The following is a 7112-nucleotide window of genomic DNA, read 5'->3' as shown; positions in this document are numbered from 1 at the left end:
CTCAAATAAACTAAAGATCCTAGGATTAGGACCAGAAACTTTGCAACTGGAAGAAGAGAACATTGGGAAATGCTCTCTGCATAGGTGCAGGCGGCTCCTTCAACAGGATTCTTAGAGCTCAGAAAATAATAGGAAGAATCAACAAATGCAAATAGCATTGTAAATTTTATTGTAAATGATCCCACACTTTTCACCCCCACCTTTTGTTTTCTTAAAAGCAGCTAGATACACATAAAAGAGAAGTCAAAATTGCTTGCCAACTAGTAAGTCAGTGTGTAGCTGGTCTTCAGTCACCAAGGACAGAAATGAAACCCATTAAAGTGGAAGGATATTTAACTATCCCAGTTAAAGGCCCTAGTCCTTCAAATCGTTTCTAGAGACTCTAGAGTCAAACTGGAGACTTCGAACTGTGAGTAGGGATGTTAGTTATATTGCTTTCATTAGCATTAGTAAGTGGACCCAAGGCCTGCATAGCACTTGGAAATGCTAGCAACAAAGTAAACTTGAATTAAAAAATAAAATAAAACAAATGGGATGGAATCAAACTAAGGAGTTTCTACACTGAAATGGAAACAATTATTAGTGTGAAGAGAGAATCTACAGAATGGGAGAAAAATCTTTGCCATCCACTTTTTGACAGAGAATTAGTATTTAGAATATATAAAGAACTTAAAAACTCAATAACAAAGAAACAAATAATCCACTCAATAAATGGGCAATTGATCTAAAAGATATACTTTTCAAAAGAAGTACAAATGGCCAAGAAATAGATGAAAAAATGTTCACCATCTCTAGTCATTGGGAAAATGCAAATGAAAACTACACTGACACCCCATGTCTCTCCACTAAGAATGACAGTCATCAAAAATGCAAATAATAAATGCAGGGAAAGGGGAACACTTGTACACTGTTGGTGGGAATGTAAATTGATATAGTCGCTATGGAAATCAGTATAGAGATTGCTCAAAAAACTAAAAATGGAACTACCATATGATCCAGCTATACCACTCTTTGGTATCTATCCAAAGGAATCCAAGGCAGCATACTGTAGAGATAAGTATATTCCATTTCCCATGTTATTGCAGCACTATTTTGTTAAGAGATGAATGGATGAAGAAAATGTGATATATATATATATGATGATATATCGTATATGATATATATGATATATATGTCATATATATATACACACACACACAATGGAGTTTTATTCATTTGCAAAGAAGAATAAAATAATATAATTTGCACTAAAATGGATGGAACTGTAGAACATCATGCAAAGTAAAATAAAGTAGACTTAGAAAGAAATTTTGTATGTTTTTTTTCATATGTGGAAGTTAGAGAGAAAAAAGGGGGAAAAAGGAAATTTCATGAAAAAAGAAAGAAAGAAAGAAAGAAAGAAAGAAGAAAGAAAGAAAGAAAGAAAGAAAGAAAGAAAGAAAGAAAGAAAGAAAGAAAGAAAGAAAGAAAGAAAACCATTAGCATGACAAATGGGACCAGGGGAGAGAACAGAGATAAACAAAAGAAGTTACTGCGGACTATGTAAATACATATTCCGATATCAGTTGGATGTTCCGCAATTCAATTTTGACACTAACACCTTGGAGTTGGCATCAGGTTCTGCAGGTTTAGGGGCTCAGTTGTACAAAACTGCTGCCATTTCAGATATCAGAGGTAATATCCAGGTCCTCAGGTTATGCACACTTGAGTCTGACTAGGCTACACAGTCAAGATTCCTTTCTTTACCCAGACTTGGTAATTTGCAAGAACATTTCACAAAAGTCAGAGAAACACTCAACTTAAATTTACCAGCTTATTATAAAGAGATACAAGCAAATACCCAGATGAAGAAGAAGTATACCTCCTCAGATCTAGAAAGATCCTGGGCACAAGAACTTCTGTCTTACAAAGTTGGGGTGTACCACCTTCTTGACACATGGATCTATTATCCCACCTGAAGCTCCTCAAACCCAGTTATGAAGTTTTCTTTTTCTTTTTAATGGAGGTTTCACACAGTCTTGATTTGTCAAATCACTCACTATTGGTGATTAGCTTGATGTTCAGCCTCCATGCACTTCCTTAAGTTGGTGGGATGGGTATTAAAGTTCCAAGCTTCTAGAGAAGACTTGATCTTTTTGGAGACCAGCTCCCATTATGCTGCCATCTAAGGGACCCATCAAGAGTTTATCATTAGAACAAAAGATGCCCCTTTCCTCTTTGTCACTAAGGAAGGCTCCAGGATTTTACAATCCATGTGCCAGAAACTGGGGACAAAGACTAAATGTTTGTCTCTGATACCATGGTTGGTTTCTTAAAAAATACATAGTTAACTGAATATCTGTACATTGTATAAGGATGAGGTATAAAGCAGCATTGTTTATTTACTGAAAGACAGTACATTTTATGCCTCAACCTCTGGATAAATCTAAAACAAAACAATTACTGAAAAGTAAAATATTTAGTCAAATAACTAGATTCAACTAACATTTCAACATCAAGGATGTGGAGGCAGTTTTTTAAAATTTATTTAAGTCTAACAATTTTTATTTTCTTGTTTTGTGATGAGCTACCCTATACAAGTGGTAATATAACAACTAAAAGGAAATGTATTTCTATACTTGACAAAAATTCAACTGCTACTCCTGCCTCTTTAATAGTAGTTTCCCTAAAGTCTGCAAGATGGCAGTGTTCTTTTATAGAAAATGATTATTTTGGAGATGAATTCTAATACTAACTACAACATGAAATCTTAGTTTCTGTCAGTTATTGCTTTACATGGATTATCTCACTGAATTGTCATGAAACTCCCATGGGATTCTTACTGGGAAAACTGATATGACCATAGAGAGTAAGTGATGAAACCAGAAATAAAATCTGGGTGTGTAACTCCAATGCTTTGCTCTTAAAAACATATTCACTACCCACTAACACAAGAGTCTTCATTCATCAGTTTCTAGAAAAAAGTGCTATACATGATGAAATCTAATATTAAAATAAGAGGACATGGACTGAATTCTTGGGAGGTTTAAAGATTTTGTTGAAGACATGATTGAAGACAAGTACACCTTCCTTACCTTACTGCAGTGCTGCTTTAACTACTGTCTTTACTTATGTCATATTTTGCAGAACTGTGATTTATTCCTGGAGAACTATGGGCATTGTCAACCAACCTGAATGTGGTAAACAACGCTACCTGGACTATATTTTAGTTAATGTAACCCAAACTAAAACATATCGTGGATCCAATATTGATTTCACAAAATGTTCGATGCCATGGTTAGGAGAATAAACTGTTGTTCCTTTAGCAGATGTTTATGATATAAAATTTAAAATAAAACAGAAGAGATTAAAACTTTGGAAAAAAAAATAGGTGCAAAGTCCACTAACTTTATGTATCTAAAGAAAATTACTAGGGCTGCTTTTTGCTCATGCGGTCCATAGAGAAGAAATGATTATGGCTGATATGACTACCTTTTTCAGAGGAGGCCAGGTCTCTGAAGAAACCCAACTGATCAGAGACCTACATAAATAGGCCTGCACATAAATCTTGACTGTCATAGGCCCGCTCCCCTTACATTATTTCTGTTGCTAATGATGATTCTCTTCTAGAAATGTTATGAGAAGAGTAGGAATTCATTTTCTCTTTGATATCCTTGGCAGGCATGATGAACATTAATTTGTTTAGTTGTGGAGGAGGAATTTTGCATTATCAATGATTCTAATGCTATTTCTGGCACCTGGGTTCAGAAGATATATAGCTACTTTAGTAAGTGTCATCCTGAATTCAGAATGTTTTATTATCTTTACTTGTGAGCAGCCTTTCTGAAATTTTGCTTTGAAGTAAAACAATCTCCAACCCATACATTTAGGAGACACTAAGTATTGCTTTAAGATTTTTTTGTTTTTTCCCATGAAAGATGAAGATGTAGTGTTCAAAAGTATGAACATGGTGGGAGCTTCTGGGACTCTGCTAGTCACAAATAGAAATATTATTTTTATATTTGAATTGTTTAAATTCTACATTTTAAGTAAAATTTTATGAGAGAAAAAAAATTTTTAAGCAATCTTCCTTGTTTAAGGAAGTAATAACATGCTCTATTTTGCCAAACTGTTAATAGACTTTTTTCTTTTTTTAATGTTAAAAGTAGTAAAATATTGTAAAAATTCAAACAAGGAGGACAGTTTGTGTTCTAAATTCATCCATAATTGTATCACTTAGAGAAAGCTGGTAGTCAGCTTTGCTAAAACATGGTACATAAGTTTTTAAAATTCACAGTGCTATACTACACAAGCTAATTAAAGGAGAATCAGTACACTGATAAAGTTCTCAAATCAACTTCCAGTTGGCACTCCCTAACCTCATAGAAACTTCTTCATCAAAGATGTCATTTCATCAAAATAATAATTTCCCAATCATTTGCTCCTGGTCACTGTTCCCTGTTCATTTGCCTCAGGCTACTTTTTCACAATTTTTTAAAACTATTTTTGTCTTTGCTTGTGTTATGCTGAAGGTTACATACAGACAGATGTCGGAGCAAAGTGACTCAATCTTAAGGTGTCAATTTTGTCTCAAAGATTTTGGACAAAAAAGTTATCTCTAAAATAAAGCATATATTATAGAGTAAAATAAAACATTTACATTAATTTAACAGAAACTCTCACTCTTCAAAGATAATTTGCCCTTGGTGAAGGTTACTCTGCCCTTCCAGGAGTTTTGATAAAAAAAGGTCTGAGAATGCAATAATATATGCTTAAGAACACTAAATTCCCAAAAGGGGAATTTTATAAGTATTTTAAAAATCATGTGCAATTGCTACCTAAGGCTTTGTACCAAGTTGCCATCCTCTGGCACTATCTAAGTACACTCATTTTTCCAGGCAGGCTGTAATCATGTAAAGAACTTCAATTGTGGACTTGTATAATACAGCAGCTTGATTTTATTGAGTTTATAATGGTAACTCACTGAACTTACTGTTCAACTGGACATTTAATCCATATATTCATGCACCGTACACATGTGCATGTGTGTATGTGTGCATGTGTGTAATGTGTGTAGTATGCTTGTTTTTTGTATGTTTTATTAAAGTAGGCAATATTGAATCCAGTATATTTGTAAATATCAAGTAACTCAAATAAGCTCAGTTACAAAAGTTTAATTCTTTCTTAACATGATGTTTTCCCACTCATAAAGATAATGATGAACATTTGTTATTTTAAATTAATGGATTTATATCTTATTCTAAAATCATTTTCTAGTGACTTAAGAATTCCTAAGACCACTGTTTTCAGTGACATCTATAGAAATCTTACAGTTTATTTGTGTGAGCCTACATAGCTATCCCATGTCATTGAATTTTATCGGCATTTTCCTTTGCTTTTATTCAACTTGGCTCTGTAACATTTACTTTGTCAATTATAGTCATCTTACTATTCACAGTCAATTCTATCTCTGTGTGACTTTAATTGTATTTTGCTAAATTAAAGAGGCATTATAAAGTTGTTACCCTTTGATTTTTCAGTTTAATTTCATTTTTCTTTAATCTTTGGAGCACACTAGATTATCAATTAGCATAATAAAACAGTCAGTGTGGAATTTAGTAACTATATTGAATATTCTATAAAGTAGGCTAGTTTGTACAATACTAGTATATGCAAGGAACATTAAAATGCATACCATTCTCTTATTGCACCTTAAAATATCCCCCTATGTGTCTTAAACTGATAGTATATTGGAACATTACACAGGAAAACATTGTTAATGGGTGAATGATATTAATGCCATGTACTTTGGTAATGCATTTTATCCAAAGACCTTAGAGTGCTCCACACATGACAATTAATCAAATCTTACCACACTACTCCAAGCAAGGTATTATTATCTGCTATTATAATTTAGATAAACTATAGTTATAGTTAAGAAGGATGAAAGATTAAGTGACTTGTCAAAGATCACATATTAGTTCAATATCAGAGCATTATAACTCAGATTCCTGACTGCTGCTATTAGCATTAAGCAAGGCTCTCTGTACATATTATCCAGAGAGCACAGCACTGTTCTATTGAAATCACTTGCTATATGTGCACCTATTAAGAGTTTAAATGAACCTGTACATAATGGCACCAGATCATTTGTTCGCATCTTATGCCAGAATTTGAGGCAGGTGTGTGTCTTTCTAAAAGATGTGGAAATATTAAATACAGAAATTAGCATCATTTTTATTATCATTAGAAAGTGTTGTATTGTCCTCAAAATAGTGTTGAGCTCTCTCATTGTTCCTGGTAACTGCAAATGTGAGAACAATGGAAAATTGAAAGTGGTTCCCACTTAGAGTGTAGCAGGGCTGTTACCAAAGTAAAAGTTCTAGAATGAAGTCTTTTCACAAGGCTCTATTGCTCAGATTTCATGATTGCTCCTAAGTGTTTGCAACAAAGGACATTGTTGATTTCTTTTATGATCTTTCTTTATAATTTGAGAGAACAGCAGGAACTGCAAATCTCTTGCTTTTTCTCCCCCACCTCATATCTACTATAAATGATTTTTTTTTCCCTGCAAAGGTAGTTTTATTTGGTTTTCTTCTGATACTAACTCTTCATTCAGTGCTGTATATCTGTTCCAATGTCCATTTAGTGAGAATCACTGAGAATGATTTGTGCAATTGATTGGTGGCATCGAGCACAGAATTGATGCTTCATCGTTTCAGGAGCCCTTCCTAGAGGAGACAGAATTGTCAAACAAAATGCAGGATAGTATTTCATCTGGGTGAGAACTGGATATCACAATTGCTGGAACTCGGCTTCTAAAAATCCTGCTTATTTTTCTGTGCTGTTTGACACCAAGCAGCACCTAACTCCCATGAATACCAGAGTGTTTTGTATTTGTATTCATGGTAGCTGTGCACTAAAACTACCGCAGATAATTTAGGTAATTGGCAAACCACAGGGGCACTTAGTCTGCTCACCTGCCTATTTTAGGTTGGCTCATCATCACTCTAATTGGCAGTGGGTAGTTACTGGTCCATTTGCCATGTATTATGACAAAAGATGCTAATGGGCCCCGGCAGTGGGTGTGTTGTACCTTTGCCCTGCTTCTGGCATGCAGAAAGCAATCCCAC

The sequence above is a fragment of the Sciurus carolinensis genome, chromosome 7 (assembly GCF_902686445.1).
Source record: "Sciurus carolinensis chromosome 7, mSciCar1.2, whole genome shotgun sequence".
Taxonomy (NCBI): Eukaryota; Metazoa; Chordata; class Mammalia; order Rodentia; family Sciuridae; genus Sciurus; species Sciurus carolinensis.
Note: the sequence above shows the minus strand (reverse complement) of the source record.